Source organism: Heloderma suspectum, chromosome 1 (genome assembly GCF_057233095.1).
Source record: "Heloderma suspectum isolate Gila_16-S chromosome 1, 16-S_ref, whole genome shotgun sequence".
Lineage (NCBI taxonomy): Eukaryota > Metazoa > Chordata > Lepidosauria > Squamata > Helodermatidae > Heloderma > Heloderma suspectum.
The window spans coordinates 347,434,805-347,459,276 of NC_139458.1; the positions used below are offsets into that span (position 1 = coordinate 347,434,805).

Consider the following 24,472-nt stretch of genomic DNA (forward strand, 5'->3'; position numbering starts at 1 on the left):
TTAGGTTTTATTCAGATGGTGGCAGCAGTTTACAACATATTAAGATACAGTTCTTGCAGCATCTGTATTATGTTTATTATCACATGTATTTAGATGCCCATCTCATTTCCCCATATTAATTAATCGTTGGTTGATACTGTAGAATGAGTTAAACATATACATAAGCTTATTAAGAGCTCACTGAATACATCCATTTTTCCAGCCCCAAAATCAAGTTTCTTCAAAAGGGAATAAGAATTGAGGACAAACATTTGGAAATGTCATCAGTGTTTGCCATTATGCTTTGAATTGTCATAACTGGGCATGATCCGTTGGCATGCAGGTTTTACCACTCTGTAAAAATGTTGCTGCTGTAGAATCATAGAATAGTAGGGTTGGAAGGGGCCTACAAGGCCATCGAGTCCAACCCCCTGCTCAATGCAGGAATCCAAGTCAGAGCATCCCTGACAAATGGCTGTCCAGCCTCGTCTTGAAGGCCTCCAGTGTGGGAGAGCCCACCACCTCCCCAGGTAATTGGTTCCATTGCCGTATTGCTCTGACACTCAGGAAGTTTTTCCTGATGTTCAGTCGGAATCTGGCTTCCTGTAACTTGAGCCCATTATTCCGTGTCCTGCACTCTGGGATGATCAAGAAGAGATCCTGGCCTTCTTCTCTGTGACAACCTTTCAAGTACTTGAAGAGTGCTATCATATCTCCCCTCAGTCTTCTCTTCTCAAGGCTAAACATGCCCAGTTCTTTCAGTCTCTCTTCATAGGGCTTTGTTTCCAGTCCCCTGATCATCTTTGTTGCCCTCCTTTGAACCCTCTCCAGCTTGTCTGCATCCTTCTTAAAGTGTGGTGCCCAGAACTGGACACAGTACTCCAGATGAGGCCTAACCAGTGCTGAGTAGAGGGGAACTAGTACTTCCCGGGATTTGGAAGCGATGCTTCTATGAATGCAGCCCAAAATAGCATTTGCCTTTTTTGCAGCCACATCACATTGTTGGCTCATATTCAGCTTGTGATCGACGACAATTCCAAGATCCTTCTCGCTCGTAGTGTGGTTGAGCCACGCATCCCCCATCTTGTAACTGTGCATTTGGTTTCTTTTTCCTAGGTGCAGAACTTGGCATTTGTCCCTATTAAATGCCATTCTGTTGTTTTCTGCCCAGCACTCCAGTCTATCCAGATCACTTTGAATGTTGTTTCTGTCTTCCAAAGTATTAGCTATCCCTCCCAATTTTGTGTCATCTGCAAATTTGATCAGCATTCCCTGCACCTCCTCCTCCAAGTCATTAATAAAAATATTGAAGAGCACTGGGCCCAGGACTGAGCCCTGCGGTATTGAAGAGCACTGGGCCCAGGACTGAGCCCTGTACTCTAACTTTTGTCTCCTTTACTGGCATGTGTTAAGATTTAAAATTTATAAAAGAACGTGGTGTGTGGCTGCAATCGTGTACCTGCTCACCAGGGAGTAAGTGCCATTGAACTCAATGGGTTGTACTTATGAGTAGACGTGAAGAAGATGCTGCTGTTAGGGTTCTTTTAGCCTTTCTCTATTTCTGTCTCATTGCACTACTTTGTCTTCATTTAGGTTTATATCCTGTGCTTCCCTGGGAGCTCTGGAAAGGGTTAGGGTGTGTCCTTACCACTGATAAAGGAAGCCCTGCCCCTGCTTCTGTGCTGTGAATTACTCCCTCCCAGCACTACTTTGCAACCAGAGAGGTGGGCTGTTGAGTTTATCTTAGTTGTATTCACTATGGAAAGGCAGATGAGTCCTAAAAATACCACAGTTCCTAAAAACCTCACCATCAAAATTATGTAAACTGGAAATGCATGTTTCCTAGATCCTACCACAAGAGAGCTCATCTTCTCTTGAAATGAAAATAGCCTAGCAATCCTTAATCTGAATCATTGGATTATATCCAATGTGTTGTATCCACCAATGTTAGTCTAACTTAAGTCCCATTCATTTCAGTGGGTCTGGTCTAAGTAGGACTAACACTGGATACAAGCCATATTTTCTTTCTCTATTTTTCTTAATGTTTACATGCATTCCCACTGCTAAACTGCCATCTTAATCCCACGGCTACCCAGCTACCACAGATAGTCTATGGGACATTGGCCTGAATTAAGAGAACGCTGTTTCTTAAATATTAATCCTTATTATAATCAGGATTTGTATAGCTCTTTAGAGTGTTCAAAATTCTTCAGGTACATTACCTAATCCTGACAACGGACCAATTAGGTAGGCCATTATTATCATCCCCATATTGCAAATAGGGAGAGTGAGGCGGAAACAGAGTGGCTTGTGAGTTCGTGGCAGAGGTGAGATTTGAACCAGGACCCTCATAAACACACAAAAGAATTAAGAATTGATTAAGATCAGCAATTCTCTAGCTAAAATTGGGCTAATTCAGGTAAAAGCTCTCAGAAATAAAATGAAAGCCAGCAAAGATGATGGCCCCAAGAGAGACAGCTACTTACCATCACTTGCGGTACCTCCTCCAGCAAACTGGGGTGACTCGGTTGCTTTTAATTTTTGCAGGGTTATAGTCGGTAACTTATCACTGAGAACAGGTAATGTGGCTAACTGCAAGGTAGGGACTGAATATATCTGAACCACAGTGGAATAGCCTGCCTATCTATCTCTCTCTCTCTCTCTCTCTCTCTCTCTCTCTCTCTCTATCTAAGGCCGTTTCATGAAACCAGCCAAGCAGAGCAAGTTAATAGAACAGTGTAGCCAAAACCGCTGTCTTTTTGCCCTATTTAAATTAATAACACCTTTTATATTAATCCTTTAATTTAGTACTTAGATCTTATGTTCTTAGTAAATGTCATAATCACATAACAGAAAAATTATTGGGCTCAAAGATAAGTGAATTTCTGAACCCGTGCCTAAATACATTCCTCCTACAAATTAGCATACATTGTACATGTTGTAGAATGACAAATACAGAAAATAAAGTGTGTCATGCCAGCAAGCATAGAGCAGTTCACCCAGGGTTATCTGCACAGGCACAAATCTGGTTGTGCATTAGTTTTGTGGCAATATACAACTGGTTCGCCAGCTACGGCCTCTCCTGGACAGGTACAGCTGGACAGGACTACAGCTTGGCCACAGTGGTACAGGAGCTAGTAACCTCAAGACTGGATTACTGCAATGAGCCGTATGTGGGGCTGCCCTTAAGGCTGCTCCAGAAGCTGGAGCTAGTGCATAATGCAGGAGCTCGGCTGCTGTTGGGAGCTGCCCCTTTCCAGCATGTAACTCCTTTGCTGAGGGAACTGCAGTGGCCGCCTATTCACTACTGGGCCAGGTTTAAGGTTTTAGTACTAGTGTACAAAGACCTAAATAACTTGGGACCAGGATACCTGAGAGAGTGCTTCCTTCTTTACCAACCTGCCCGGTCACTGAGGTCATCAGAGGGCATGCTCTTGGTGGTTCCACGTGGACCTATGGCCCGGCTGGAGTCCACCAGGAAAAGAGCCTTCAGCGTGGCAGCCCCCTTTCTTTGGAATTCCTGGCCCCTGGAGGTCAGGCGGAAACCAACACTGCATCATTTCCAGCACCTCCTGAAAACAACACTGTTCGAGGAGGCATTCCTTAATTGACCAGTTACGTTTTTTATTGATACTGTGTTTTTAAACAAGTATAATTTGAATGTGTTTTAATCTTTTTATTCTTTTACTGTTTTATTTCTTGTGTTCGCCGCTCCGAAATCTGTTCTAGATATAAAGCGGTATATAAATAATGTAAATAAATAAACTGTAGGATCTCTCAGAGCCTCTCAGTCTGTTTTGCATTCAGTAGACCCTGATTCAGCATCCAGGCTGCAAATTAGTATATCCAACATATATATCAAGTTAGGAATAGTGTTGGCACCCAGGTATCCCAGGTAGGCCTTGGAAGCTCTGCTGCTTCCAGTTCTTGCCAAGTCAGATTACTAGGAAAAATTGAATAGAGATTCAATCTAAACCAATACAGATGGCTCAGACAACTGAGTCAAGCTCTATGTTTCAGGAGAAGGGAAAAGCTGTAGCAGAGGGTGGTACTTTTTCATCTTGCTGGTCCTCTCCATCAACCCTGTATGCCCCTATCGGATGCTGTTGAAACCTGGCCAATTCACTACAGTTATCTTAAGAGTGTACCCGTGGGACTGGCAACCCTAGATCTCTGTGGTGCTGAGAATCTTCTCCCTTAAATTACTGTCTGCACATGAGACTACTTATGTGCAGACAGTAATTTAAGGGAGAAGATTCATTCACCTTTGTGTTTAATCATTTTCTACTCGGTCTCACTGAATCTTAAGTATTTTCAAAAAACAGCACAGTGCATGTATGCTGATGTTTTAAAAAAACAACAGCTGCAAACAACACACAAAACTTCTCTTATATAGACCGTGGTGACCTAAATTTGCATTTAGCTTAAGCCATGTAAATCAATAGAAAAAAATAAATAAACCCCTCCCCTTTTCCTTGTGGCTATGGAATACACTGTTCCCCAAATTTAAGCAATTGCTTCATAAACAGCATCAAGCTGTTACAGGTGCATGTCATTCAAATACTGTCAGTTAAATGTCCTTTTATATCAGTTTGAATGATTTCAACAGCTCTCTTTGGCCTTAAGTGCAAATGGCACATATACACATAGCACCTCTCTCTATATCTGTCTCAATATGTTGCATAGTGTATTAAATCAGAGGAAAGCGTGTGAATGAACTATTTCCATAATTGTTCCCCCCCCACAAATCCTCTTTAATAACTGGTTAGGAAAAAAAGTCACACAGTGTGTTGTATTTTACTATACATATAGCGTGTGTGTGTGTGCGAGAGAGGGGTGGCGGGACAGACTGCGGAGATCATTTTTCTGCCCAGATACTGTATAATTGACTGCACGACATTAGGAAGACACCACGTGGTACAGAAGATGAGTACACTGAGGAATGGGTGCCAGGAGAAATCCTTCAAATCTTCTCTAAAAAGCAAGTGGCAAATAGAAAGAACAATTTATTTGAAGTGTTTATCTTTTAATTTGTCAGTTCCTTTAGGGAGAAATTCACCTATGACAGTGAATGGTCCTGTGCTGCCAAAGCACCTGCAGAGAGAGTGGATGCTGACGTTGCCAAGTGAATGTTAGAACTGGAGACAGGGACAAATGGGTTGCAACTTGCAGCTGATCCACAATGAGAAAGAAACGCCTCACATGCGAATGTTGCTAAAGTAGGATAGAACTCAGAAGAAAGCCATTTTGAAAATCAAAGGTACATTCCAGTCAATACAGATTTGATGTTTCACAGTCTTTCTGTGCTAGCAGCTCTGTGTAAGTGCAGGTTTCAGAGTAGGTGTTCAAACCCTTCAAGTGCGGGCTTCACTGGCAATGCCCCAGGGATAACAACAGAGTGTTTATTTGAGGATCAATGAAAACACATTCACAATAAACTGAAGTCTGGGATGAATGGGATTAGAACTAATCTCCAAAACCCATTCACACCCAGCTAATCTCCCCTTATTTATTTATTAATTACATTTATATCCCACCATTTTTCCTTTGGTAAGAAACCCAAGGCGGCATACATAATCCTCCTCTCCATTTTATCCTCACAACAACAACCCTGTGAAGTAGGTTGGGCCGAGAGTCTGTGACTGGCCCAAAGTTGGACCCAGTGAGCTTCCATGGCCGAGTGGGGACTAGAACCCAGATCTCCCGGCTCCCAGTCCACCACTCTAGCCACTACACCACGCTGGCTCTCAACCTTCCCTCTACCAGCTTCCTTCTCCCTCTTCCAACTGTCAGTTAACAAAATTCCCACAGCTACACCAACTGTCATTCCATACTCCCTTAAGCCCTCTCTCCTGGTTGCCTTAAAATCCCATACACCCAAGTGATCTACCTCCCTCAACATAAAAGCCCCAAATATGGTTCATTACAACACTAAATGCCAGGGGAATGTGAGAGGGGGATAGTCCAGGGTGGTCTCGTTGACAAAATGCTATACTTGAATTGCAGAGGCCTGAGTTTAAGCTTATGAAGCTTACTGGTGATCTTTGGTCCACCACTTTAGCTGAGCTAAACCCACCTCACAGGGATTAAATAAAACCCCCAGACTATCTCAGTGTATGCTGCGCTGAGCATTTAAAGCATTTTTATTCAGCATCCAGGCTGCAACTTAGTGCATTCAACATATATATCAAGTTAGGAATAGTGTGGCACCTGGGTATACCATGTGGGCCTTGGAACCTCTGCTGCTTCCAGTTCTTGCCAAGTCAGATTACTAGGAATAATTGAGTACAGATTCAGTCTAAACCAATACAGATGGCTCAGATAACTAATCCAAGTTCTTTGTTGCAGGGGAAGGGGAAAAGCTAGGAGGTATATAGCAGAGGATCATATTCTTTCAGCTTGCTGGTCTTCTCCTTCAACCCTGTATGCCCCTATCAGGTTGCTGTTGAAACTTGGCCAATTCACTACCATTATCTTAAGAGTGCATTCTTTATTTAAAGGATTTTTATCCTACTCCTCCACCAAAAAGGCTTCCAGAGCAGCTTACATACAATCAGTAAAACAAGACAAAACAAGTCCCTGCTTGCAGGCCTACAATCTAAAAAGACACAATGCACAAGGAAAAAGGGATGGGCTGGGGAGAGGAAAAAACGAAGTAGTCTTCAGGAGGGCTGGTGAAAATGGCCCTGCTTCCCATCTTGTTCATTTTCAGAAAAGGGTGGGAAACAAAGGTAATAAGTGCTAAGGCTAAGACATCCTACATTTTCTTTCTGGACCTTTATTTCTTATTAAACAGGAACAACAGATCATCATCCTTAAGCATAAAGGTGATAGGCTCTATTGCCATTTTATAAAATAGTTCACGAACACCGCAGTAAGCCTGTACCTCCTGTTCTTACAGTAAAGTCTCTTCAAGTTATAGGAATGTCAAACTGATTTTTTTTTAATGAAATCTTCTTTCATTTGAAACACTAGCTTCAGTATGATTTACTGAATAACTGAGGCTAGCTTCAGGCTTACAAAAGGCCAAAGAGCCTGAGGGCGGGGGGGGGGGGGATTACTAACATGAATCTCGGAATGATATATGCAGCAGGGGGTATTGGCAGAAACCAATCTTGAGAGAAACCCAACTGTTAGTGAACTGATACAAATAAAATGTAGGTCTCATCATGAACAATGCTGTAACAGTATTGGGAAGACATGATAGAGGTCTACAGAATTATGCATGGTATGGAGAATGTGGATAGGGAGACATTTTTCTCCCTCTCTCAAAAAGCTAGAACCTGGAGTCATCCTATGAAGCTGATTGGTGGGAGATTCAGGACAGATAAAAGGAGGTACTTCTTCCAACAGCACATAATTAAAGTATGGAATTCGCTACCACAACATGTAACGATGGCCACCAATTCAGATGGCTTTAAAGGGGGGTTGGACAAATTCTTGGAGGAAAAGGCTATCAGTGGCTACTAGTCCTGATGGCTATGTGCTACCTCCAGTACCAGAGGCAGTGAGTTTATGTACACCAGTTGCTGGGGAACATGGGTGGGAACATGTTGTGCTCATGCCCTGCTTGTGGGTTCCCATCTGACAGCTGTTTAGCCACTGTGTGAACAGAATGGTGGACTAGATGGACCCTTGCTTCCAGCATGGCTGGATCCAGCATGGCTCTTATGATGTTCTTAACAGGTCTCAGAAAACCCATCTACTTCAACTGCCACGACTGAACTAGCTAGCAAGTTGGACCTCGCTATTTGCTTAACAAAGCAGTGATATGATTTTACTTACCCATTTATGACATAATCCTCTTTTTCAAATGAAATATATAGAGTTTTGATAGCAAAGATCTTTAGGAGTATTTGCTTATTGTTGCCAGAGCTCTTGCAAGAATAAAAGGAAATATGGTTCAAAACTATTTACTATGCATATTTACTATAACAACAAATGGCAGTTGTTATAGTTGAAAACTGTGAAGTTTTCAACCGAAAACAGCTCATCCCCTTTACGGCCCACCCAAGAACAGAGCAAGAGTGGCAATACTTTTATTTGGATTAGTCAGTGTTCAAAATGCAATATGCAGTCCATGTATGACATAGGCCTGCTGTTCTAGATATTAAAGGGGGTGAAATGTTGCTAAACCAGAGAGCATGATTTGAATTCAATTCTTCCGTATCATCAGCAATATGGATGAAGTGCAGCTGCTTCACACTTTGTGCTGCACTTGTGTTTGCAATAAAACAACTGTAATGATCCTTAATGTCCTGGAATCTCTCTCTAGTCTTTGGGATGTGACACTCATCAGAGTTTACCAAAAGGATAGAGAACATATCTAGAAGCAAGCTGATGCAGATCATTTGTGTAGTTTTGTGTGCTGTAGGAGTTTGCTCTGCTCTGCTTGTATATTTGTAAACAAATGGAGATTATAAAGATGCCATAAGTCTCTAGTGCTTTCTCTGATCTGATCAGTAAACCCTGTAGTGTTACCCCTGGACTTTTCTCTGCTATGGAAAGTGGAGGAGCACATAACGGTATGAAGTGGAGACATGTATAAACACACAATTTTTTGGAGCCCTGACTAATTGGGACTTTCCTGAGCCTGACACACACAACTATGTGTTTTACCACTGTAAACACTAGTAAGTATGTGACAAATATACCACCTAACTGAAAACTGGGCATTCTCTTTGGAAATATAAAAATCAGAAGGAACATACATATCTTTAGTAGAAAAGCAGAATCTTTATGCTGTTTGGTTTCTCTCTAGTAATGGAATTGTTGGGCACAATCCATCCAGCACTACTACTTTATATCCCTATGACATCCCCCATCACAGAGTGCAACCATTCTCAGACACTTTAGGCTTCTCCATATGGGGCTTTTATCCTGCAATTGAGATTGGTTACTCATGGAGGTTGCAGGTCCTTTATTTATTTATTTATTTATTAAATTTATTAATCGCCCATCTGACTGGTCACCCAGTCACTCTGGGCGATGTACAACCCCCATAAAACAATTTAAAACAATAAAATTTTACCATAAATTTTTTTTTTTTAAATACCCTAACCCACCCCAAATGCCTGCCTTTACATGATGTCGTGAGCCTCCAGGCCCCTCCTGTGTCTTTTGACTTTATCCCGCTTGTTTTTAAAGATCAGAGATAATGAGCCATTAAAACAGAGCATGTTGAATTTCTTCATGTAAAGAAGAAGTTGTGCAATAATGGGAGCTATACTGTCCACAGAGCCATCTAGTAGCTGTATAATAAAACATATAGGACTTGGAGATAAAGGGAGGAAAGGGGAAGTGCATGTAAAGGGACGATCTCAATCCCACAAAGAAACCTGAAGTAGAAGCCCCAGTAAAACTGCAGGATAAAAATCTTCTGTGTGGAGAAGCCATTTGAGAAAACAAGTGATTCCCATCCCATACACAGTTAAGGTGAGATGCGTCCATGACAGTGGACTTCTTAAAGAGCAGAACTTTTAATTTCCAGACTGTCATGTGACAAGAGTCTGTTTCAAATGGACAAACACACTTCAGTGACAATACAAAGAGCTACTTTAGGTATGCACACAAATTTTGAGTGTACCTTGTAGGACTCTTGACTTTGATTAGCAGATATCCCCCCCCCCCCCGATTGCAAACTGCTTTTGAAACTACCCTAATAATCAAAAGCAATTTGCCAAACAGCATGGCAAGCTAACTTGGGGTGACTAGGGAAGCGGGATGTGGAGGGAATCATCTTAAGAGCCCTTCTAGACTTTTTGGTGTTAGTCACATTCCTCTGAATTGTGGCCAGAAAATATTAATTATTTGCTTACTAAATAAAGAGGTTTGGGGTGGGGGTCATTCAATATTATGTTTGTTTGTGACTTTGAACATATGACAGTGAGCTATAATTACACAACACACAGCCGCATTTCCCCCCAGTAAGAATAATTTGAGAGGAAAGGAATTTCTCTGGGCTTATCTCATCAAAACACACCTACATTTTCCCATGAAACAAGCATGACTCAGTGGTCTTATTCAGCTGACTCTGTCCAAAGAATTGCTATCTCATTAGCAGTGGAATGGCATCGCTAAAGCACACAGAGTAAATGTTCCAGGTCTTTTCATTGAGGGAATTTGGTGTGTACCATCACGGTTTAGCAGCTGACAGCTGGTTTTGTTCTGCATTGACTTTCATGCCTTATTTTAGTCTTCCCCAGCCTGGTGCCTTCCAGATGTGTTGGACTGCAACTCCCATCATTCCCAGCCAGCTGGAAATGATGGGAGTTGCAGTCCAACACATCTAGAGGACAGCAGGTTGGGGGAGCCTGCCTCATTTGCTTAAGCTGTGTGTGACCCAGGCCTGGTAGTACTCTTAAGCATGTCCAGGCAGTTCTGACATGGAGGACAGCCAGTGCATTTAGCACAGCCAGTGCATGTTGGCTGGGTCCTTGTTTTCTTTGTTTTACCTCAGAGTAAGTGCATGGGTGCCCAATCTGGACTGAGACCTCCACATGTGGGTAGGGGAGGATTAACTCTTCACACCCAGCCACTTTTTTCCTAAATCCTGCCCTGCCCTCCTCAGCAGAGGTTAAAACACATACCTCCATTTTGTGGCAATAGTGTTTTTCTTCGTTTTTAATCCCTAAAAATGAGAGGGGCAGTTTAGGGGGGAAATGTGGCTGGGTGGGAAGGTCTAATCCTCCCCTACCCATGCACAGTGGTCTTGATTTGGATTGGAATGCACGTGCTTACTCTGAAGTAAAAAGAATGGAATTAATGGGGACATTGTTCTGTTCTTTAACCCCTCTGTGGAGGTGTTGGGGGATGGAAATTTGGCATGAAAATGGGAGGGGGAAAGCTTAACCCCCCCCTTCCAAATTGGGGCACATGTGCTTATACTCAAGTTATATATGATTAGCAGAACATTTAGTTTCGCCCTGAGTGAAAGTTAGAAGTAGAATAAAGGTATCATGGGCCTTCGCTTTCCCTCACTTTTGTCTCCATCAAACAGGCTTTGCAGGTTTTTCCAAATACCACAAAACCCTATCAAACCTCTTTACCAGAAGCAGCCTGTGGGATGAGTATAAATACCATGGGCAACAATGCCTTTCTCATACCACTTTCAACATTCTATAAGCTACCTTAGTCCTCTGGGGATGAGCCTGCCAACTAGACGTTCCCACGGCAATGATTCTTTTTTAGGACGCCCTAGCAACTGACCAGAGAGCAGTGAATAATTTACTATAAAGGTTTCAGATTTGGCCCTCTATAAATAGTCCAAGAGCTTTCCTCTTTAACTTGGCTTCACTCATTACTATGGCTCTCAGTGGGGTGGGGATAAACCATATTTCTTCCATGAGCTATTGGCACAGAAGACTTTTCAAAGTGGAATTATGAGCAGCAGACCTCTTGGGAAGTAAAGGAGCCTGAGAGAATTGGCCGTCTGATCACAGGGGTGCGATCTAAACAGCTGATGTGAATTTAAAAGACTTAACTCCTTAAATGCTTTTGTGAGCCAGAAGTAGGTGAGCTGCATCGCAAAAGTATGTGTTTTCGTGCTGTGACAGTTGTTTGCTTTTATCATGCAGAAAACCTGCTGAAGGAGTGTACTTTTAAGGGACAATGGGATACGGCTGGGGTGGCTGGGGTCTTGATTAATAGAGAGAAACCAAATATGCACATTAATGCCAAGCTGTCTAATATTCTGTGCTAGAACAAGTACATTGGTGTAATGAATATAATTCTGTATGTATTCACTTGCAGCTTACTCATAAGTCTTGCTGTAGCCTCACACAGATGTTTAAGATAGGTCATTAAGGGCACAATCCTATACATTTTTAGACAGAAAGAAGTCCCACTACTCTCAGCATGCCCCAGCCAGCATAGCTGGCTGGGGCATGCTGGGAGTTGTAGGACCTTTTCTGCCTAAACATGCAGAGGATTGCGCCCTACATCAGAAACATATAATGTTGCATTGTGTCAGGGTAGATACAGTCTCCAAAATGTCTAGAACAGCCTTCCCCAACTAGGTGCTCCCCAGATGTCTTGGACTGCAGCTCTCAACTTTTCTAGGAATTCTCATGATGGGTATTGCAGCCCCACACATTTGGGGGTTGGGGAAGATGGGTTTAGGGTTCAGGTGATAAACTGCACACTTGGTTCTTTTTGCAAAATGCGGGGGGGGGGAGTTTCTCCCCTGAGAAATAGCAGTGTTGTGTCCCATGTTATTTGTCAGGGATTGGTGAAGGAAAGTTGGGGCTCACTGAACACTGGGAGACAGTAGGCATTGTCATCCATGAAGGGATAACAGAAGGCTCAGCCTGGGACAAGGAACTATCCTGAACGTGAAGGCCGACACACACAGAGCTTAATTTGAGCCAGGATTTACAGGTCCTTGCATAAATATTCACCCCCCTTTGACTTTTCCACATTTGGTTGTGTTACAACCTGGAATTGAAATGGATTTACTTAGCATTTTAACCATTTCATTTACACAACATACATAACAGTTTGAAGGTGCAAATATTTTTATTGTGGCACAAAAGTTAATTAAACAAAAACAAACTGGCATTTGTTGGTTGCATAAGTATTCACACACACACACACACACACACCTGAATCAGTACTTGGTAGAAGCACCTTTGGCAACAATTACAGCTGTGAGTCTTTGGCTAAGTCTCTATCAGCTTTGTGCATCTGGATCCTGCAATTTTTGCCCATTCTTGGCAAAATTGTTCGAGCTCTGTCAGGTTGGATGGGGACCATTGGTGAACAACAATTTTCAAGTCTTGCCACAGATTCTCCATTGGATTGAAGTCTGGGCTTTGACTGGGCCATTCCAAGACATTCAGGTTCTTGTTTTTAAACAAACATTTTGTGAAGATCAGTGACAAGAAATCCTTATTCAATCCATTTTAATTCCAGGTTGTAACAAACAAAATGTGGAAAAGTCAAAGGGGTGTGTGTGAATACTTATGCAAGGGACTCTTGCATAAGTAGTCTTGAAACTTGCTTTCAATGTCAAGGCTTAACTCTGGAAAATGTGAAAAAATACCATAGTGCCTCTGAACACATACAGAGTATCTTTCCCTCTCCACTGATAAAGCATAGTTGCCCTCCATGCACATCTTGGATGGGGAGTAGTACTTCTAGGTCAAAGAGTATTGCTGGCATGAGCCTTGGCACCTCATATTTAGAATTGTAACTGCAGCTCACAGCCTGAGCATTGGAAGGTCCACACAGTCCCCCCATCCCCTGACATCTGACCCACTGCTTTGTAAGTTTTCCAATGAGGACTAGAGACTTATATGTTAATGGAATGTTAAGGTTCTTCAGATGGCCTGCCCCATGACTTCTGTAAGTCATACTGGGAATGCTGATTGGCCACAGAAGGTCAGAGCATACATTTTAAAAAATAAAATAAATAATTTATCCCTTGCATACTCCTGGCTGTGTGGATTTCCAGAGCCCTTGATTCTTTCTTCATTGCAAGCCTAATACTGTCCTTCTCTTTATTCTGGCAAGGAGAAGGTTTTGCTTTCATAGCACTGATGAAAAAATGAAATGTGTGTAGCTATGTAGCTCAGCTGGTTTTTCTGTGGCACAGTGATTACACCTGAAGTTAATAAGGAGCGACTGAAAATGATGCAGTGAATGTCAACATCACAGCATGCAGGGCTGACCCTATGTTAAATAGTGCCCTGCGTGAGGAACACCTTCAGTTTCCCCATCTACCTATAGCTTTCTTAAATTACAGATAGATAGTGCTTATTGTATTTGTAGTGCTTGGTAATACTGCCTCAAGGAAAGTCATGTCCGCTGATTTTTTAATCTAGAATGAATGACATCAAAGAGGAAATTGCTTTTTGACATGTTTATTATTATTCTGCTAATGCAGAAAATCATCCTGAATTCCCCCACCCCCATACAATAAGAGTAATAGAATACATATTACAATACATATTATATACATCAATCATGAAGACATCCCTTCTCTGAATCACTTGAATAAGGTATGGACATTTTCCACGCTCATTTGTATATACATTATATGTTCCTTATGCAGAACCCAAACTTGCCAATAAAAATTTTCTGCCAAACTGGAAATCGAAAAGAAACATACTTTAAAGCTAATTGATGGAAGTTCCATTTATGTAGTTAGTAGTACACAAACATCCTATAGAACTTGGGAAAAGGGGTTAAAGACATTTAGAGAGCAGTCTTATGGTCACTGGGGTAGTATCCCAGGGAACATAGGATTGTTTGGAGTCCCCCTCCCAAGGCCATAGACAATGCTACAACTTTGGGAGGGGGACTTTAAGTTCCAGTCCCCCTCTCCCACCTCCTTACAGCTATGTGGAAAGAACCACGCTGGCTGCTTCCCAAGGTTGCAAATTGCCTCTGCCGCTCCTCTCACCCTGTCAGCAGCAGCCCATCAGAACACTGGATACTTGGAAGCTTCTAAGATTGGAGGCTTCTTTCCTTACTGCTTTTTTCACCTAACTCAAGGCAGACAATACACTCAAGAAACACCAAGTCACTGAACTCAGCTTGGTGCCTCCTTCAGCTTGGCATCCAGGGGAAGTGCCAAGCTCACCCACCCATAAAGCCACCTCTGAGGTTATGGTAACCCCAGAACATAGTTCCAATCCAGCATTAAAGCAGGAGAAAGGATCTGACCATAGAGCAGCAGAGAGACCTCCACTGTTGGAGAGGTGCCCCATACCTGATCCTCCAGAGAACATGCCTGTCCCAGGACAAGGGTGCCTCCCTATCTTCCCTCAGACCAACCTTGCTGGATTTGGCCAATGCCCGTGGCTGAAATAATGCCATCCTGGTAAGACCGGGGAAAAGCTCTTAGCTATTACAAGGTAACAATCCACCTATAGCTGCAAGGATCTGAGCATCTCCGGACTGTGTCCTCTGAGACACTGTGTTCTGTACTCCTTGCCAGACTTAACATCTGATGTGTCAGATTTGCTGAGATGGCATTTCCATAATTACCACAAAAGCATCTAGGTGTTTTCAAGCTACAAGTCTAAATGCACCCAAATTGTTCTTTTTGCTACATTGCAAGTGATCAACATAATGCACCATACATTATAAATCTGCAGATCAAAGTTAAGGCATGATGAGGGGGTGGGGGCATTGGCATGGTGCCAGATGAAAGCATGGGGTGGGGGGTGGGGGTCAAAAAGCCACTGGCCTCTTTGCCAGTCTTTGAAATTATCAAAGCAGTAGTTATATTATGAAGCTACCAAAGCTGACTTGAGGGGGTGGGGGAAATTATAGCAAAGAGTTTTTTTTAATGCTCCCACAAATCTCACATTTCAGGTAGTTAGTCAAAAAGCATGAAAAGTAACCCTTTGACATTTGTAATGAAGCATCTCTCTGGGCAAAAGGTTAACAGGATAAAACAAACAGCAATGGGAAGTGAATGAAATATATATACTATCCCCCTCCCCCAGAACTTTAAAACTTTGTTTTGAAGTGATGTACAACCGCTTGCCTCAGGGCCTAAGCTGATGTTTAACTAAGGAAGGCTAGGAGGAAACAGACTCTGGTATCAGCATGTGTTACAACTTGTTACTTAAGTGTCTTTCACAAAGCAATTTTGGACATAAGATACTGTACACAAAAGCGATATTCTTCTTTGAGAAAGCAGTTCTTGGATACTTCCCTTGATTTTTTCTCACAGCCAGGGACTTATTTCCTATACTAAACGGTACCCTTGAAAATTATCTCAGACTAGCCCATAGGTCACCTAGCCATAGAAGGGATACCTGCTCTGGGTTGGGGACATCAGAACTGGATGGAAAGGATTGTGATCACATCTCTCCTTGTGGACTGTAGCCCATAGTAACTGGTGGGCCTTCACCAAACTAGGGGACATATTACTCAGGCAGATTTACATACATACATCATTTACTCAACAAATAAAAACAGCGTTAAAAGTCACGTTCTCTTTCCTCAGGCCAGAGGGAAAGGATCACACTTGGGTCACCTGGTGTTGGTGCTATACAGCTAGGCACTACACTGCACTCATACAACTACTCAGTAATGTTTAGATAAGGTGGCTACACACTTTGAATTGTAACTGAAAGGTGGGAGGCCAGAGGGTTGCCTGCTCCTGCTGTCAGTTTCAAATCATCCATGAGCAAACAGCAAGCACAGTCCTTTGTGTTCCCCCTTTTGAAACACGTTAAATATACCTTCTTTGGCTCTATTTATTTCTATTTCGATGTAATTTCTCTGGATATAGCCATTCCAGGGAAAGTTAGAGCTAAGCTCCTTTAGAGTTCTGACTGAAACCCAGAGCAGATTCGCCACACCACTGACATTGCAGCCACCAGCCTCCACTGATCCACTCCACCCCTCATCTGGCTCACCCTCTGCCATTTATATTCAGGTTTCCTCACAGGTCATCCCCCAAGCCATGCCTCTCAATTTCCCTCGTGCCCTCCCCGCTCCTTATTTAGCAAAAGCTGAGTACCTGCCTCTGTCTGACTCTTTCTGTAGTTTTGGGATTAGGAATCGCATGCTGGCCCCTGTGCCAGGGCAGCCCTCCCCAGCCTAGCACCCTCCACGTTTTGGGCTACAATTCTCATCACCCCTAACCATTGGCCACGCTAGCTGGGGCTACTTGGAATTGTAGTACAAAATGTCTGGAAGGTACCAGGCCAGGAAGACTGTGCTAGGGGGTTGGTTCACTAATTAAGCATTCTTCTCTTGTGTAAAATGTTTGCGGTAAAATAAAGCTTGGATCATTTACTCTTAATAGTTCTCCTCAAGCAAGTTGTCTCCATTTGAAGTTATTTTCGCTACTTTGTTGTAGTCTAGTACATGATCTGCCATGCACATGCCACACTTCTGGAAAAGATCCCTTCATTTCCAGACTCGCGTACACATGCGAGTTCGTATGCACATGTGATCGAGGACACTGGGCAACAAAGTTTAAAGGGAAGCCCATTGTAGAACTCTAAAGTAATCCCCTCTGTGTGCTGCAGTCACTTGCAGCTGATATTAGAAATCTTTCGTTTGGCAGCCTACATTTTCTTTTGTTGTTGTTCAGTCGTTCAGTCGTGTCCGACTCTTCGTGACCCCATGGACCATAGCACGCCAGGCCTTCCTGTCCTGCGCTCTCTCCCGGAGCGTGCTCAAGTTCATATTCATTGCATCCGTGATGCTATCTAGCCATCTCATCCTCTGCCGTCCCCTTCTCCTTTTGCCTTCAGTCTTTCCCAGCATCAGGGTCTTTTCCAGGGAGTTTTCTCTTCGCATTAGGTGGCCAAAATATTGGAGCTTCAGCTTCATTATCTGTCCTTCCAATGAGCACTCCGGGTTGATTTCCTTTAGGATGGACTGATTTGACCTCCTTGCAGTCCAGGGGACTCGTAAGAGTCTTCTCCAGCACCACAGTTGGAAAGCATCAATTCTTCGGCGCTCAGCCTTCCTTATAGTCCAGATCTCACAGCCATACATTACTATTGGGAAAACCATAGCTTTGATTAGACGGACCTTTGTCGGCAAGGTGATGTCTCTGCTTCTTACTATGCTGTCTAGGTTTGCCATAGCTTTCCTCCCAAGGAGCAAGTGTCTTTTAATTTCATGGCTACATTTTCTTTTATCCATGTTCAAATGCTTACATTTTTGCTTCCAGATAGGCAGGGCTTTTCTACCTTCATGCTCCATCTTGTTCTGTTCCATTGCCTGTGTCTTCAGGCAAGAGCAAGTCTCTCAATAGGCTGGTTTTGTTGCTGGGTGTTACATCTTCCAGAATTTTCAGCTGCTAGCAGAATCTGCTAGACACAAGCAAACTGCAGAGAAAAATAATCTATCTACTATGTGTATACAGCTGAAGAGATACAGTTGGCTCCTTAAAAACCTACAGTCTTGACAGCTGGCAGTAATTGCATTCTAGGTACATATCCCCCTGGTACATCTTTAGACATATGAAACTGTTAGAATGTGATATGGTTTAGTTGCTTATCTCAGAGGTTAAAGCAAAACAGAGCTAGCAAAGAGCTAACCCTAAAAGCAGCCACTGTTTTTCTTCACTTCCTCCCTCATTCTGGAGGTATGCAGTTATTTTCTCAGCAAGGAATTTACTGAAAAATATTATTCAAATTTGCTTATGGGATTAGAGCTGCAAGCTTGCATGGTGGATCAATTGGTTCAATTCATCGATTCAAGTGTTACCTGCAGATTTGTAAGAAATGTAGCAATTAAAAGCCCCGAGGTTGTGAAGCAGATTGTACTCCAGAATGAAGCCTTGCTTGAGCAAAAGAATACAGAGCCCAATCTGAGAGCGACTTTACATGTTACCTTGTTCTGGGGGTGGGAAGAAGAAAAAGTGTAAGTCAATTTCACTTCCATAAGTCAGTTGTAGTTCCTTTATTCTGCTGCATCCTGAAATCTCGGAGCAGATAACCCAACAAATCGAATATAAGCCAAATATGTAATAAAACACTGCCTTAAAATAGAAACTAACAGCCAGAAAATAACTTAGTGCTCTGGAGACTGAAAGTGAGGGGCTGCTAGCAAGGGTTTGTCTGCATATCCTGGAAAGGGTATGAAACATTTTACTACCAATTTTAAACTTGTGTTTAAGCCAACCAAGTGCAGAGATTTAACAGTTCAGTTCCGTCACTCTTCCTTAAGGCAGGGATGGGGAACCAGTGGCCTTCCAGATGTAGTTGGACTCCAGCTCCCCTTAGACAGCCTGGCCAAAGGTCAGTGGTGATGGGAATCCTAGTCCAATCTCTGCCTGGAATATGCTCAACAATCCCTGTGGTTATTATTCAGTGTGTGTGTGTGTATGTGGGGGGAGAATATATGGTGAAGAACCTCAGGGAATCTTGTCCACTTTACTGGTCTCAGCAAGGAAGCCTGAGGGTTCTGCGGAACACAGATGAAAAAGGAATTTGTTTGGGGTAGTGTTGCCTAATTAATTAATTAATTAATTAAATTTATATCCCGCCTTTCTTCCATTGTGGAACCCAAGGTGGCTACATGTGGTTCCCATGTGGTCTCCCCTCCAAGCACTGACCAGACCTAATTAGCTTCAGCAAAGTAGCTGCCTCATATGCCTTCAGATGATGTCCTTTTTTCTGGCAGGAATCTCAAGCTTCCCCGCCCCGCCCCCCAATTGCTGTACAGGCCAAAATTCAGCACTTCCCACTTTTTGCCATGCTGGCAAAAGATGCAGTGATGGGAAAAGCCTCATCTGTTTGATCGCACCCCCACCCTCCAGTGCAGCCATTAAAGGTATGGGAGGCGTCCTGTAAGAAAAAAAACAGGTAACTCTGTGTGTGCATATGTGTTTAGCTGCAAAGAGAGAATTGTCAAAAAGTCACAGAACTCCCACTGTGAAGGAGCAAATTAAACTTTTAATGATCACACCTCATAGAATCATAGAATAGTAGGGTTGGAAGGGGCCTACAAGGCCATCAAGTCCAACCCCCTGCTCAATGCAGGAATCCAAGTCAGAGCATCCCTGACAGATGGCTGTCCAGCCTTGTCTTGAACGCCTCCAGTGTGGGAGAGCCCACCACCTCCCCAGGGAATTGGTTCCATTGTCGTATTGCTCTAACAGTCAGGAAGTTTTTCCTGATGTTCAGCTGGAATCTGGCTTCCTGTACTGTCTCCTGTACCGTCTGTCTCCACCTCATGTTTTCTTTGGTGCAAGTATTACTGTATTTTGTTTCTAGTTGTTTTTCAGTAACTGGAGAGATATTTGAAAAGAAAAAAAAACCCGATCTCCACAGCATCATAACACAAGGCATATAGTCCAATCTGAGGGGTACATGCTCCATTCATATAATTCCTACTGAGAGAGAAATGTTGCACACCAAACAAGAAGGTACATGTACTCAAATGATTTTTTTTCAGAATCTTGATTATACTTGTAACAGTCAGGTAAGTTCACATTGACCTGGCAAAGAACCATTGAAAGAAAAGCTTCACAGCTGCACAAAAAACTTGGGAGAAGTACAAATAAGGCTATGCGTGAAATGACCACAAATAAGGAGACTGCTTCAGTTTATGGATTCCCTGATGCTGCAGGCTGTCAGGTCACAACCCAGAAAACCCTTGTGTCTCTTTCATAGTCCAAGGGCCATGGAGAAGGATGCAGAGGTAGCGTCTTTAATTCCTCATCCCATCACCCACCGTCTGTCTCTACCCGCTGTGTGGCAAAATTAGAATCCAGCTTGCTGGAGCACAGTGACATTGAAGGACCTGTGGCAGGCCACAAGTGAATCAAAGCAGCTGATCAAGACTAATGAATGAAATGAAATGAAACTATCTGAGCCAAGCATGCCTCTGTGCTGGATCCTTTAAAATACTCTAGAGTTCAGAACATGGCAGCTGTTTTTAAAAACGTCATGGCAGGGGAATGCCAAGCATCAATGTTGCCAGTTGCTGTGAAACTTGATATAAAGCTAGTTTCAGCAGTCTTGGAAGCAGGATGGGGAGGCCTGCTCTACCAGAGTGCAGGAAGTTCTGGACCAGGACTGCCACTAAACAGCCCTAGGTGGCTGTCCAGAGCAGTGTTTTGTAGAGGACAGTATGTTTGCTACAGCAGCAGATAGGACATTGTCCCCCTTGCTCAAGAGGAGCAGGTGGACAAGAGTAACTGAGAACTTGACGCTATGGGGCAGTGGTGGGCAAAAAGGAGACCTCCAGAAGCTTGGGGCTTCAACTCCCAGCATTCTTGATCATTGGCCATGCTGGCAGTGGTTTCTGGGAGCTGAAGTCCAAAACATCTGGAAATCTAACTTCTGCCCACCCATGCTATAGGGAGGCAAGGGGAATGACAGAAAGGAGGTCTAGGTATATGAAATGGGTGGGTAATAAACTAGTTAAATCTGATCAGAGTGCCAGGGCTTCATGAGAGATACACAGAGCAAGAAATGATAAGCTGTCTACTTCAGGAACTCCAAATGCTGATGTGGAGGAGTGTTAGGACTGGTTTACAAAAGCTTGTACATCAGTTCATGGCTGCAGCATCATGGGGTAATGTGCATGTGTGAATGAGTCATCACAGCTGTAGCCTGTAACACTACGCGAAGAACTAGCTTTTTGCCCAGTTGCCATCTCACATTATTTCTTTCAATAGAGTCGCTGTATACATTCAGTTGCTGCTCATCAAGGGCTGAGGAACCAAGTGAGGCACATTTACATAATGTGTGAGCCAATCATTGGTGTTTTGCACTGCAATCCTATACACACTTTCCTGAGAGTAAGTCCCATTGAACTCAATAAGACTTCTGAGTAATAACGTAAGAACAGCCATGCTAAATCAGTCCAGGGATCCATCTAGCCCAGCATTCTGTTCACACAACCAACCAGCTGCCTGTTGGAAGCCCACAAGTAGAACACAAGTGCAATATACCATCACCCAGCTCATGTACCCTAACAACTAGTAAACAGAGGTAATATATAGCCATCTTTACTGGTAGCCACTGATAGCCTTATCCTCCATGGATCTGTCTAATCCTCTTTTAAAGCTGTCCACATTGGTAGCCATCATTACATCCTTTAGAAGTAAATCCCAAAATTTAACTACGTGCTGTGTGAAGAAGTACTTCCTTTTATCTCTCCTGAATCTCTCACCATTTAGCTTCATTGGATGACCCTGTGTTCTAGTATTAAGGGAGAAAAATGTATTTATTAGATTTATAAAACCACACCCTCCACCAAGCAGGCTCTTGGGGTGACGAACAATAAAAACATTGAAAACTTTACATAAAACCCTAGGAACAAAGCCATAGATTAAGCTTCTCTCTAGCCACTTTCTCTACACCATGCATAATTTCACACACTGTCATGTCCTCCTTGCCCTACTCACCTTTTTTCTAAGCTCAATGCAGTAACCTTTCCTCATAGGGGCATTGCTCCAGCCCATTGATCATTTTCATTGCCCTTTTCTGCACATACATAGATTGAACTACATAGTTTGCACTGTCAGCATAAGCTACCAAGCATAGGCTTTATAGTGCAATCCTATGTGTGTTTACTCAGAAGTAAGCCCCATTGTATTCAGTGGTGTTTATCTCAGTTAAGTGTGCATAGGATTAATCTCTATTACTATCTAGAATTTTGTGCCTACATAACAGGCAAATTTAGCACATTTAAAACAATCTGTTCAGTTGCATGGGTCTGGGGCAGTGTTTTCTTTCAAAGCATTGTCAGAGGGATAGAAGGATGGTGCATAAAGGGATGGCATATTGGTGTGTACTATGTGATGAAACCTGACTTTCTGATCATAAAAAAATCCTTCTGGGCTGGGCCCCTCTTTTCTGAGATTGGATCAAAAATAGTCACACATGTTCCACATTTATTTCCCTTACACAACCATGAAAATGTAAAGAAAATAGTGGGTTGACTCTGATGATGCCATCCGTATGCATGCCTGTAAGTAAATGCATTTTGTTTCATTTATAAGGATGTGGACATCTTTTATTTTTATGGGGGGAAGGTGAGAAATCAATAATGCAAAAAGGTTTTAAAAACAGCACAGCCATGATGGACAATTAAAGTCTCATAGGCTCTGGCAATATTGATTTTTGTTGTGCCCTTGAGCCTTGCTGTCTTTAAAGAGAAGTATGTTAACCCTTTGATTTAATGAGAAAGATGGAAACAACAGTTTTGACACCTGCACAGCATTTACTGCAGTTTTCTTTCCAATATCTGCGAACTGCATGGAGAAGGAAGAATATTTGGGCTGTTCCTTTCATTTGGCATTGCTCAGGAGCTTGCACACACACACACACACACACAGCCTTTTTCCTCTTCCTGTCAGTGTAAGAGTCCCGTACTGCAGAACAAATGTCACATTGTAGATTTTATTGTATCCCACAGCATGAGACTGGATGTAGACCTGGGTGCCCCAAAGATCTCTACTGGGAAGATGACTGCTTTTTAGCTTGTTCATAAATGACCTAGAGAGTTAGGGATAAACGGTGAGGTGGCCACATTTGCTTACAACAGAAAATTATTCATGGTGGTAAAAGCAAAAAAGGATTGAAAAGAGCTCCAACAGGGTCTCTACAAACTGGAAGAATGGGCAATAAAGTGGCGAATGTAAATAGGTGTGAAGTGATACCATTTTTTTTGTTGCTAACTTCATATACATACTGACTGGGTCTGAGCTGGCAATGACTAACCACTGATGTCATGGTGGATAACTTAATGAAAAAAAGTTGGCCCAGTGAGTGGCTGTTATGAAAAGGGCTGCTAGAGATTATTAGCAAGGAGATCAAAAATAAAACTGCTACTATTGTAACGTCTTTATATAAATCTATGGTGTGACTACATGACAGGCATCTGTGGGAATTTTTCCGGGAGGGGGCAAAGCTGCAGTACAGTTTGTGGTTGTAATCTGGGGACTGTGGCCCATTGGGGGAAAACTGCCCCCTTACTTCTTCCTGGACCCACCTGGATTGCCCATGGACTCACTTGAAATACTGTGTGTGGTTGTGGATGCCACATCTCAAAAAGGATACTAACAAGAGCAAAGGGCTGGATGCGCCTGATCTCGTCTGATCTCGGAAGCTAAGCAGGGTCAGCCTTGGTTAGTGCTTGGATGGGAGACTTCCTGGGAATCAGGCTTCCTGCACTGAGCAGGGGGCTGGACTCGATGGTCTTGTAGGCCCCTTCCAACCCTATGATGCTAAGCTGGAAAAGGTGCAGAAAAGGGTACCCAAAATTATCAGGGGACTGGAGCAATTACCCTGTAACAAGGGTGCACAACTTTTTCAGCCCTGAGGGCTGCACATGCATGCACAGATACACACACACCAGCAATCCTGATCTGTATGAGGATCTCTGGGGACAGTGGAGGCTGGTGGCGCCAATGTCAGTGGGGTGCCGAATCCGCTCTGGGTTTGGGTCAAAACCAGTCAGAACTCTAAATGAGCTATGCAAGGTGCTGAACCTAGGGTTCAGGGAACTCCTATATAAGCTCTCTGCCTTAGCTAAATTACTGCTGAAGCTCCAAGCTCCGGTGCAAAGCTTTCCTGGACTGGGGGAATGTACAGTTTGCTTCAGCCCTTTGCACAGATGGAAAACTTAGATCAGGAGCCTCAGGCCCTGCAGACACAAGTGTCTCAGCTCCAAGGAGTGCCACCTAATGGCCTTTCTTTTCCAGCCCAGCCCACTACTAGATAGCTTCCAAGCCTTTGCAGCCCACTTGAACCTGACCTTTGCGGCCCTGCAGAAGTTTGGGACCACAACCACAAAATCCAGTGATTGCAGCAAGGAAGGGGTTTGGTAGCAGAATATGCAACCAAGTTTTACTTGCTGGCCTAGATCCCTACCTGGAATCATCCTGCTCTGACAGACCTGGGATCCTGGATGAACTTGCCCGAGTGGAGCAGCTGCAGTTCCCTCAAGAACTGATGCTGTTGTGTCTCCAGATCATGGATGCCTGGAGAGTCATCACCAAACACAGGCCCACTCAGCTTCCCTTACTGCCCTAGTCCCCTTGCCTCTGGAAGAATTG

At 43.2% G+C, this 24,472-nt stretch overlaps 1 long non-coding RNA gene across 1 annotated transcript in view; it reads left to right on the forward strand.

Moving 5' to 3' along the window:
- Positions 1–1,241: 1,241 nt before the first annotated feature.
- Positions 1,242–24,472, forward strand: part of LOC146359647 (uncharacterized) — a 28,030-nt gene continuing 4,799 nt past the window's right edge. The window contains exons 1-3 of the long non-coding RNA XR_014786730.1: positions 1,242–5,239; positions 19,084–19,233; positions 19,677–19,828. This is a non-coding gene — a long non-coding RNA (uncharacterized LOC146359647). The remainder of the gene's footprint in view (positions 5,240–19,083; positions 19,234–19,676; positions 19,829–24,472) is intronic.